Here is a 12193-nt window from a genome sequence, read left to right on the forward strand (position 1 = left end):
AGTCAGGCGGTAAACTCCCTCCTGACACATTGGACAATAATTATGTAAATAAGCCTTCTAGTAAATCCAGGTTGCTGGAGGATATACAGGCCAACCTTAGCAAAGGGGACTCTGACTTTCTCTCTCTCTGTTCCTCCTCATAGATGTGGGGACTTCTCCCTTACTCATTTCCCATGTTAATGGCTATAACTAGAGCCAACTGGGGTTAGTCTAACTCGGGACGGAGACTTTAAGGAATATTCCCAAGCAGCTGCCAAAACTCCTTTTGTTTCAGGGAAATTCCCTGTCTTCTCTGGCCCTAAGTAGACTGCCTGACTCCTCCTCCTTTGTTGGTGGGAAAGCACAGTGTCTGTTAGAGCTGATGAGCTCTAAAACCAGGAATCCTTTCTCTGCCTTCTGGCAGCACTTTGTTTCTTCTGTCTCCCCCTTCTCCTGTTTCTGCACCAACAAGGGTGTGGCCTGTATGACTGGCCTCTAGACCATGCACCAAGGCTCCTTCTGTCTTCACTCTAAAGGAGCAAGAAGAGCACCCCCCTGGACCTAACACCCTCCACTCCAGATTTCCCCACCTGTGTCTCAGGTAAACACTGAAAATGGGGTAGGCCCAGGTGGTTTAATTAAGATAGACATGTCTTTGAAGTTACAGCAGTAAATGTGAAATTTTAATTCTATCAAGGTTTACTGAAGGTCAAATAACCTCGTGTTACCTCCGTTGTAATTTTTTTTAGCAAAAAGATGACTAAACTGATGGTCAATTGTCTCAAAGTTTTCATGGGTAATTGTTGAGATAGCTTTCAAACTCTTGGGTAACCTGAAAGTTCATAAGTTTTGCTTGGATGATAAATGGAATTAAATTTGTTGGACATCTAGGTCTTTCAAATAGGACAAAATGCTAAGTCATTAATTACTGGACATAGGTTTGTGCTTTTGATTTACTGTAAAGAAATTAAGAATATTTAAATCTGCTAGTAAACACGTTGTGTGCTTAACTGATTCACAAATTTGCGATCTAAAGAATTCTGTTGTAACAGCTCACAATTGGTTAATACTTAACTGACTAGAGACTAAGGTGTTTCTAAGAGTACAAAATTCTAACTGTAACTAAGACTGATGGAAATAAGGGAAGCAACTCTGTATATGGAAAAGTAGAAGATATGTAAGAAAGATACAAGGAATGGAAATCCATTTTTTGTTGAAGGTAAAAGGTAATTTGTTCTAAATGAGATGGTTGTTTGGAAAGAAACAGCTTGGGACAAAAACTAATGTAAAAGAAAGTTAGTAGAAGGTTTGTGAAGGGAAATCTTCAGAAAAGGAATTTTAGGCTTGGTCAGGACAGACTAAAATTAAAAGAAATGGATTTTAAAGTGCACTGGTATAAGATTGAAATTCTCTGTTCAAAAAGACAGTTTTCTTAAATTAATCTGCTGTTAGGAAGAAAATGGAAACAGTTTCTTTCTCTTTGCCTGTCCAGAAAAACCACATTTTGCCTATATTAGGTCTTTAACATCCCTAATTATATTTAGGCATGTGCTTTAAAACTTTATAAGATTTTAACAAGTGTTGACACAATTTAAATTGTAAGTGAAATCTCTTTAACTCATTATGCTTTTCCTTGGTATGCTAAATTACTCAGAAAGCACTGCTAAACAAATGATAAACCTTGGGTTACATTTGGGTAAATGCTATAACTATTCTAGAGGATCTATGCATTTTCTAAAGTTTTAATGTTTTGATAGATCATCACTTGATATTGTAATTATTGAAGTAATATGTGTCAATGGGTCATAGAATTATTGAGTTTCCTCGTGTACTGTATCATAGTGAACTCTTGAATCAGATCATTAACAATGTCTATTTCTGAGTTTTTGGATTTTTTTTTTATTCTCTTGTAAATTGAGTTTCACCTTAAAGGAGATTCATATAAAGGACTTTCAGGACAAATACAGGTATTCAATATATTAAAAATCCTAAAACTGAAATGGGTAAGAATTTCCAGAACTAACTAAAGCTGCATTGAAACTAAACCAGAATTAGTAACATGGGACTAAATGAACTAAAAGATTATAGTGTTAGGTCTCTTATTTTAGACATTGCTCCTTTTCTAATGTTTACTCTTCCAGATTAAGAAAAATTTTACTTATCTGTGATGTACAGAAATGTAAAAATGTTCATTTGTAAACAAATCAAAGCATTCAACTTTTCTCTCTATGTGAACCCTCTGAAACTCAAAAGGTCTCAGTAAGTATTCCTTCTTCCATGGCAATCAGTCATTTACATAAGTTCAATAAGAATCTGTTCTCCTTGTAAGAGGACACTATTGGAATCATTGATTATTTTACCAAGGCTTTGACTGGAGTGTCATATTTGAGAAAGATATGCATAGACTCTGATATGACCAGACAGCTTTAAGGAACTAAGATTGACTTTATGAAACCTAGAGCCATTAAGCCCCTTGGAACCGTTGGCCTCATACCTTGCTTACAGAGTTCCCAGCAGCCTCACTAGGTGAGTAAAGAATGTCACTTCCTGGCAGGTGCAGAAACCTCAGGATACTTTGGGGACCTCATGAAAAGGAATCTGCCCAAATCTACAGGTATTATACAGGCATGTCTGATGACAAGTACTTGGCTTGGCTTCTGGCCTGGAGAGGCTACTTAAAAGTTCAACCAAGGGAAATCCCTTTTATGAAGATGGTACTGAAAGCTAAGAAGGAAGCCCCTGCCCCTCCCAAAGCCGAAGCCAAAGCAAAGGCTTTGAAGGCCAAGAAAGCGGTGCTGAAAGGCATCCACAGTTACAAAAAAAAGAAGATCCACACATCACCTACATTCCGACGACCCAAGACTCTGAGTCTCTGAAGGCAGCCCAAATACCCTCAAAAGAGTGCCCCCAGGAGAAACAAGCTTGATCACTATGCCATCATCAAGTTCCCCCTGACTACTGAGTCAGCCATGAAGAAAATAGAAGACAACAACACACTTGTGTTCATTGTGGATGTCAAGGCCAACAAGCACCAGATCAAACAGGCTGTGAAGAAGCTCTATGACATTGATGTAGCCAAGGTCAACCTTAATCAGGCCTGATGGAGAGAAGAAGGCATACGTTCGACTGGTTCCTGACTATGATGCTTTGGATGTTGCCAACAAAATTGGGATCATCTAAACTGAGTCCAGCTGGCTAAATCTAAATACATTTTTTTCATGATTAAAAAAAAAAAAGTTCAACCAAGAGATCCCTTATAAGAAGCTCCAGAAAAGCAGATTATAAAAGATCTATATGATCACTCACTGTTCTTGCTGAGCTTAGGTAAATAATTAGGCCAAGTTTGTTAAAACTGGTCTTGTTTTTAAAATAAATTAGTCCCAATTTGGCCATTTCTGGAAATGAGGGTTATTTTAGAGAGAAAAATTATGTTTCAACAACACACCTTTGTGGATGTTAAGTTCTAGATTTGATTGTCTTTAAATGTTTGTTGTTTACCTAAGCTAGACAACTTGAAGTCAACTTCAGAGAAGTTGCACAATAGCTTGTTTAGATGATCTTCTTGCTTTTTATTCTGTGAGGATAACAACAGGACCCCATAGCACATGATTAAATAACTGGAAAATGGGATTGATTCCCCAACAATTGTATAACTTAATTATCACCTTGACCAATTCTGTGTGGTTCGAATGACCTCGTTTGTAAAAGCCAGAGTATACCCCACCCCACAGGGCTAACTACAAACTTGTGGAGATAATGGATGAATCCACTTTCTTTATGATTGGATTGGATAATGCATGTGGGACTCCCCTTATCTCTTGACAAGTTTTCTCTCACTTACCAGTGATCCTTTGTAATTAGGATATTAAGGATGGACCACTCAAAAAGGGCTTCTTATGGTTTCATCCCTTAGTCATATTTCTCCTAGAAGCCACCTCTGTTGAGGTACAATTGCAAACAAAGGCCTTAGCTAAGCATAGAACAGCCCTCCTTGTAAGAGGAGCCTCAAAGCTCACTATGGGATACTCCCTGACTATAATGACTTCATATCAGATCCAGATTTGTCTTAGAAACCAAAGGCCACGAATGGATGATGGAGCTGACTTACTAAATACTGGGATACACTTACAGATATGCCAGAAATAATACTTAAAACTTGTCCAACTTTAAACCTAGTTACCCATATGCCCGAACCTGACCATTGTACTTCTTTCTTTATAGAGCAGAAACTGTTCAGAGGTTATTGATTTTGCTTACTCTAGTTGGCCAGATTTAAGATGCACCTATTAAAAAAACAAATGACAGTTGGTTTACTGATGACAATAGTTTTCATAAAAAGAATAAGAAAAGCTGTGTATGCCATAGTGCTCACTAGCACTTTGCAATTGCCAAAGCCTTAAAAATAAATATTAATACTGACTCTAAATATGCTTTCCTAGTCCTACATGTCCATGGAGCAATTTGGAAGAAAAGAGGTTCATTATCAAGCCATATCTCCACAATCAACAGGCCTAAAATTATTACTCTTAAGGCTGTACACCTACCTAAGGAGATAGCTGTAATTCACTTCAAAGGACGTCAAAGGATAGAAAATTAGGAACAAATGAAAGTAATATAGAGTTTATACCAGGCCACTGATTTGGACAAAAAGGCCATGGAGGTGACAAAAACTTTGTAAAAAAAGAAAATTTTCCCTAGGTTTGGACTCCCTTGGTCCCTACAAAGTAAAAATGGACTGCCTTTTATTACACATTAAAAAGATGGCCCTCCAAAACTGAATAGCCCTTGATATCTTGACTGCAGTTACAGAAACCCAAAATTGGAGGACTTGTCTCCTAATGGGACCCAGTGGTTATATGGCTCTAACTTGTGCTTATAGCTTCCCCCAGGTGGGATAGGCCACTGTACTCTGGGTTTTGCCTGGAATCACGGATGCATTATTAAAACCATTACCAACCTGGCCAACCTTCCAAAACTTAAAACAGTGGTGAACTTGTTCTTTCTCATTGGTATGACCGACTAACATTCACTTTTGTTCTCCCTTTGGAACTGAAGGATGTTTGGCAAATGGATGCTCTAACTAAATACATGGTCAGTCCTAAATGACCCTCAAAGTAGCATTTCTCTATTAAAAAGCTATGGTAATATAAATATGTAAAGCAGCTTTACAAAATAGAATGGCATTGGATGTTTTAACTGCTACACAAGGTAGAAGTTTTGCTATCACAAAAATAAAACACTATGTTTATGTTCCAGATGATCACGAAATATTTCCTGGGTTCTGACATACTCAAGTTGGCACTTTAAACAGTCCCTCTCTCCTTTAACTGATTAAACTCCTGGACAGGAAGAGGGTTTTTTGTCAACTGGCAAAAAACTTATTTGAGCTTCATTTTCTTTTTGTTACACTAATCATGTTTTGCTGTTTTCTCCCATGTCTCCTCACCTGGCACCAACTCCTTTACTGCCATAACTTCCACAGATGTTCCTTTCCACTTGGGAAGATCACCTGAGCAGTCTCCCCTGGATTCAGCTGCCTCTGTCTTTCATAACTCCCCTACACATTTCCCAATTGACCAGTGTTGACCTGAATAGGTAGGGACAGCTCTATGCCCCTGTTCACCAGGAAGATGTTACAGAAGCTGAGGCCTTCGACTTTCAACAACCTTAAAGATTTAAGGGTCAGAAATGTTCAGGGGGCAATGATGAGGGAACAGAAGTCTGGCTGAGGACAAAGCAAAAGGTTGACACCTTGCAAACCCCCCCACCCCCACTCCTGGGTGGGACATATGTGACATTCTTTAGGAATCTCCCAACTATCTTAATAGCTTGCTAAAAAGGGCAAAATAACCTTGGCAATGGCAAGGCCTCTGGTATCCAGTATCTTATAGGCCCTCTTTAGCATATGAAAGTTCTAGTGAAATCTCCCTTTTCCTTACTTCCCCCACCCCCATGGTACATAACCTGCCACCCCTCACAACCCAGGGCAGCAGCTCTTCCTGCCCATGGGTCCTGTCCCTGTGCTTTAATAAACCACCATTTTGCACCAAAGATGTCTCAAGAATTCTTTCTTGGTCATAGGCTCTGGACCTCACCCCACTGAACCTCACCTATATTCTAAAACTTCATCACACTAATCCCATTCTTGAGGGTTCCACTCTCAGATATACAAGCAAGCATAATAAAGAGTTAGAGGTAACCAGAAACAGAAAGAGAAGTCATTTTAGAACTCCAGCTACTTTCTGTGATCCTATGCCTCACAAGTTCTACTTGCCCTAGCACACTTCCTGTGGAACTTCCTAGGAGGTACCAGAATAAAGAAATGCAGAAGAGTTTTAAGGGACAGAGGGAATGCATCAACTAACAGTCAGCACCAGGCCAGGAAATAACCTAACCCTATCAGAGATAATAAATCAGGGTTAAAACTCCCAGTGGTTTCAAAAGCTAGAAAGGCCCTGCATTCTTGACCTGAGATAAAGAGACCTAGACCCCATCCAGTTTATGCCAGCTATTATTAGGAGCCTGCTGTTAGCCTCTACTTCTTGTCCCACAGTTACCTCTGCTTTGTTGTAATGTTAAAAGTCTCCACTCTAGAAGGAGCATTAGCTTCATTAGCATAACATAGGATGCCTGTAGAGGCATTTTTCTAAATTTGCCTGTGCAACCCCTTACCCTCCCCCCCCCTTGGGATGACAAAGTGCCCCCATTCTGAATGTTCATCCCAACCCTAAATTTAAAAAAAAGAGAAAGAAAGAAAGAAAGAAAGAAAGAAAGAAAGAAAGAAAGAAAGAAGCCAGTCACAAAAGAACAAATACTATTATATATAAGTGTAACTCCACTAATATGAAGTGCCTAGAGTAGTCAAATTCCTACAGAAAATACAGTGGTGGTTTCCAGAGACTGGGGGAGAGGGAATGGGGAATCAGAGTTTTGGTTTTGCAAGATGAAAAAAGTTCTGTGGATACATGGTAGTAATGGTTGCAAAACAATGTAAATACATTTAATGTCATAGAACTGTACACACAAAAATGATTAAAATGGTAAATTTTATGTTATATATTTTATCAGAATTAAAAAAAGAGAAAAAAGAAAAAAAAAGAAAAAGAAAGTCATTCATCCCCACTTGGGGAGTCACAGCTTTGGAAATTATTCCCCGTGATTTCTTTCTTTGCTGCAGTTTCCTTTATGTGCCAACTTCACCTGATGTAGTTTCTATCTGTAGCTCACAAAGGAGGAAATTCAATATAAGTCTGTTATATAGGCACGTCCCAAAGACTCTACCTCTAATCCCATCATATCGTGCATTAAGATTTGAACACATGAATTTGGGGGACACACAAATATAACAACATAGCAACATCATTAAGCTAAGAATAGTTTACAAATTATAATGCCCATTATTATACCCAAATGTAAAGTTTTAAGAAAAAAGACTAGAAAGGATACCCTAAAATGTGAGCAGTTGTTACCTCTGAGAAATAACCAGAATTCTCCAAGTGATGCCCTATTTAAAACTAGTAGATACTACTGATAAACATCCTTTTTAAATTTTGGTTGAACTCTTTCATCAAATACAGCTGAAAATATTTTTTATATAGTCTTTCATAAATTCTAATTTTATCATTTTGAAGAATCATTCATTCTGTAATTTAGTAATTTATTATTTTATTCAATCTGCCATATTTTACTATTTCTTAAATGGTAGGCATTGTAGTAGATGGTGGGTATGCATAATGAAGAGCAAAATGGAATGTTCTCTATTCCCAAAGAACTTAATTTTTGTGCAGAGAGTTTACAAATAATTAAGATTCCATGATGATTAAGACAATGTAACTACTCTCAAAAGGATGGTAATCAAATTTTTTGTTTCAGGTAGCTAATCAGAGATTAATAGAGCTTTAAATTTTGGTTGAGCTTTGGAAAACATTGTCAAAGTAGATTCAGCACAATTCTATTTCAAAATATTCCAATAAATATCATGAAAAGAAAGGGGAAAAAAGGAAGGAAAGGATTAAAAAATACAAAAGAAGTAGTAGTAGTGCTTTATAAGTTTGATAAGTGAGGAAGTGATTCACTTCTTGCCAGAATTACCAAATTTTTAATGCACTAATTTATGTCACCAGATTTAGAAGGAATATAATTTGTGGAATTTCTCAACCCTCCAGAACCCTGGAACTCCATTTTGATAAAAACATTCCATACCCAGTGTTCTGTGTCCTACACTGTAGAAAGCACTCATTTAGAAATTATTTGTTTGAATGGAAAGACTGCCATTTACCATGAAACAGTTTTGTTTAATACGTCTATATTAAACGTATACAGGAATATCAGTCAAAAAGACATTATTGTTCAAATCTTTTACTAATACTGCAGTTGAGGAAAAAAAACAATCCTTCTCTAAGGCAGAAAATGGTGAATACCAAAAATATTTCCATTTATAAAACCAAAAATACACTATTGTATTTAAACACTTTGTTGCTTATAATTCAATTCTAAAGAGAGTGAAAAAGGTTTTCAAGATAATTTGAACGCTGAATTTGAAATGCTATTTGGCTTCTTGTATTTCTGCAATAAACTAATAAAAAATTGAAATTATAAGATAACTAATAACTTATTCATTATAGGAATCTATGAGAAGAACAATGAGAGGGAAATTGGCTTCCATTTATCAGTATACACATTCAGAAACAATGGTATGGGAAGTGGAAGTAACAAACTAATTACTGGAGGAGAGAGAGTCCAGATATTGTTGTGTGCATTAATAGAAAATTTTATATATCAAATTGTGGCATTTCAATTCAGAGGGAAAGAACTGACTATTTTACTAGTATACTGGTATGATCAGCTAGCTATTAGAATTTCATACGAAAAAATATCAACACTTCTCATACTATAAGAATACACAAATTCCAGATAATTTAAAATTCTAAATTTTAAGCTTGAAACAACTAAAAATTCCAAATAAAGTGTTTATACACTATTGGGGCAGAGAAGACATTTTTTACAAAACTAGTTCTAGAAAGAAATATACTAATATTATTTGGCTTTTTTGTATATTACATATCCATGATTTGAAATTTTTAACATGAACAAGGTTAAAAATAATAGGTACCAGATTAATAATAAATATGGTAGTTATAACATGCATAGAAAAGTGAATACGTAGAATGCATAAAATACTTCTACAAACTAATATAATAATAACAATAATTACAATAGACATGGACAAAAGATCTGAGCAGTCAAGTCACAGAAGGAATAAAAATAGTCCAAACAATTATAATAATACATCTAACTTTAAAACTATCTATGAAAAGGTAAATTAATCATAACAATAAAATATTAAAATATTATATTTTAATATATATTCCATATATTTCACTATATATGGAAATGTTTGGCAAAGGACATACTCAAAGAGTGCTCATAGATGTATAAATTATTATAGATTTCCAAAGGGCAATTTATAAATATTTATTAATATTTAAATTGACATTTTTAATATTATATTATAAAAATAGCATATAATCAAAGGTATATGCATATATATAATTGTATGCATAGTTGTAAATATTATTTAAACTATTGAATGTTTGGCAAGAAACCAAATATTCACCACTATGGAAATAGTGAAATAAATAATGAAACATATTAATATGAAGAATTATATATGTACATTTTTTTAATTGGAAAACCACTACAATATTTTATTAAATATCAAAACAGGTCACAAAACAAGTTTGTAGTATGATTCCTTATTTATATGTAGGTTCTTAATGACACATATATGAAGTATGAGAAGATACATGCATAGCTGTACTAGTTGCCTTTGCCTCTGATGTAGGAGTATATACTATATATACATACACACACACACATATATATATACACTATACACACACACATATATATATATATACACACAATCCTATATATACACCTACATATGTATATTAGAATTTCACTTGAAACCCATGTATATGTGTGTGTCTGTGTATATACATACATATATATATATATATGCTGAAGCAAGATTTCAAATGCTATTCTGTACACTTAGGTACTCTGTACACTTAGGTACTCTGTAAAGTTTACACAGTGATTTTCATTATTTTGGTAGTTTTAATTAAAATTATAAAGGCAGGGGCACCTGGATGGCTCAGTTGATTAAATGTCTGACTTCAGCTCAGGTGGTGATCTCCAGGTCCTGATATTGAGCTCTACATAGGGTTCCCTGCTCAGTGGGTAGTCTACTTCTCACTCTCTTTCTCTCTTCTCTCTTTCTGCCACACCCCCGCACTTGTGTTCTCTCTCTTTCTCAAATAATAAAATCCAAAAAAAAAAAAAAAAAAAAAGGAAGGTTTTTTTTTGGTAATTTAAAACTACAAAGTATTTGTTCATATATCCCAGATTTTTGACGTTAGTATATTTCAGATAGCTACAATCACACAGGAGAACATAGAGACATTTTCAACCAAATTCCCAATTTCAGCATTATATCTTTTGTTTGTATGAACCCATTCTTGTTTTGCTTCCCCAAACCTCTAATTTTAAATTGTTAATAGATGTTTCCAGGAAGAACTGTAAAATGTAATTAAATATGTTGTTTAAAGACTGCCAAAGAGGAACAAAGAAATAAAATATCATTTTACTACATCACTCCAGTCTATCAAGTAATTTCAGGAAGTGGGCATCAAGTTAATCAAACTGAACTCTCTTGTGTCGGCTGGTCACACACTGTCCAAACACTCTTTCTTTCTTTCCTTTCTTTTCTTTTTTTTTTTTTTTTTTAATCAGGACTGTGGCAAATCAAAAAAGTGCTTCATCAGTGGACTTTATGCTATTTCTTCCACTCTCAATAACAAAATGATGGTTTATTAAAAGGCTGGCTGGAAGGATTACTGAAGAAAGAGAAAACGTAGAGACCTTCCAGAGAAAAAAATCATTTGTGTCCCAACTACATTTTGTCCTAGAGCAAAATTATGTCTTTACTTGTTTTTGGCAGATAATCAACATTATCCACTAATTTTTGTTGCTATCAGTACAGCAGGTGAGCAGATGGATAGCGGGAATGATTTGATAGATGCAGAGTTCAGGAAGAACAAGCAGCTGCTCTGAGCCATACTCACACCAGGTGAGGACTTGAGGGGGGATAACAATGACTGCACGGGGTTTTCTTTCTTGGCAAAAACTGTTACTTGGCATGGAAGAAGCAATTTCAATATGCTGGTTGATGACTCTATAATGGAGACTCATACTTATTACAGAGATAAGCTTTATCCAATAGATTTTCCAGGAAACTTGATATAGATTTCTCAGTAGACACGTTCGTTCAGGAAATTTTCACCTCTTATATTTGTACTAGAAGTCCTCAGATATCTTCCTAGGAATCAGTGTTTCAATGTGATGATGTAGATGATTTAAAAAAAATAGTCAATAAGATTTTAATTTTCTATTTGTGGTGCTGAGTTTCAACATATGAGAATCAAGGTAAGTTTTACCACTGCTTTCTTGTGATCAAGTCTCAATTCTGATTGCTTTTTAGTATTGTTTTTCTTACACACTGCAAACAACTTTAGGAAAGCTGTATTAAAAAAAAAAAACCTTCCCTATTTTTGTGGAGCATTTGAAATGTTAAAGGTACATGAAAAAATATATATGAAAAGTTTTTTCATAGATAAGGCTATCCAAAGTCAATGTCTTAGGTTATAGACTCAGAATCTCAAAGGACTGCCCAACAGTGAAAGTAAGAAATTTATGAATAAGCATGAAAATTTAGAATGTTTAAGAAAAATGAAAATAAATGCACTGTATGTGAAATGATATGACATTATTCAAATTATTATAATTTATTTTAAAGATTTTAATTTATTTATTTAGAGAGAAAGAAAGACCATGTGAGTGGGGTTGGGGCAGAAGGAGAGAGGGAATCTCAAGCTGACTCCCCCCTGAGCATGGAGCCCAGTGTAGGGCTCTGTCTCACCACCCTGAGATCATAGCCTGAGCCAAAATCAAGAGTTAGATGCTTAACCAACTGAACCATCCAGGTGCCCTATCAAATTATTGTAATTTAAAATATTATATTATTATATAAAAAGTTAAACTGACTCAACCTTCCATCTCTACCATCCAATGAAATCATTCTTGTCAATATCATCAAGCCTTCAGGTTCCCAATTCTACTGATCTATTACTCAGTCCTTTTATTTTATTTT

At 35.3% G+C, this 12193-nt stretch overlaps 1 pseudogene; it reads left to right on the forward strand.

Annotated features, from left to right (window-relative positions):
* Positions 1-2684: 2684 nt before the first annotated feature.
* Positions 2685-3159, forward strand: LOC111147153 (annotated as a pseudogene).
* Positions 3160-12193: the final 9034 nt, after the last annotated feature.

The sequence above is a fragment of the Enhydra lutris genome, unplaced genomic scaffold, assembly GCF_002288905.1.
Source record: "Enhydra lutris kenyoni isolate GAN:26980312 unplaced genomic scaffold, ASM228890v2 scaffoldscaffold15, whole genome shotgun sequence".
In the NCBI taxonomy this organism is placed as follows: domain Eukaryota; kingdom Metazoa; phylum Chordata; class Mammalia; order Carnivora; family Mustelidae; genus Enhydra; species Enhydra lutris.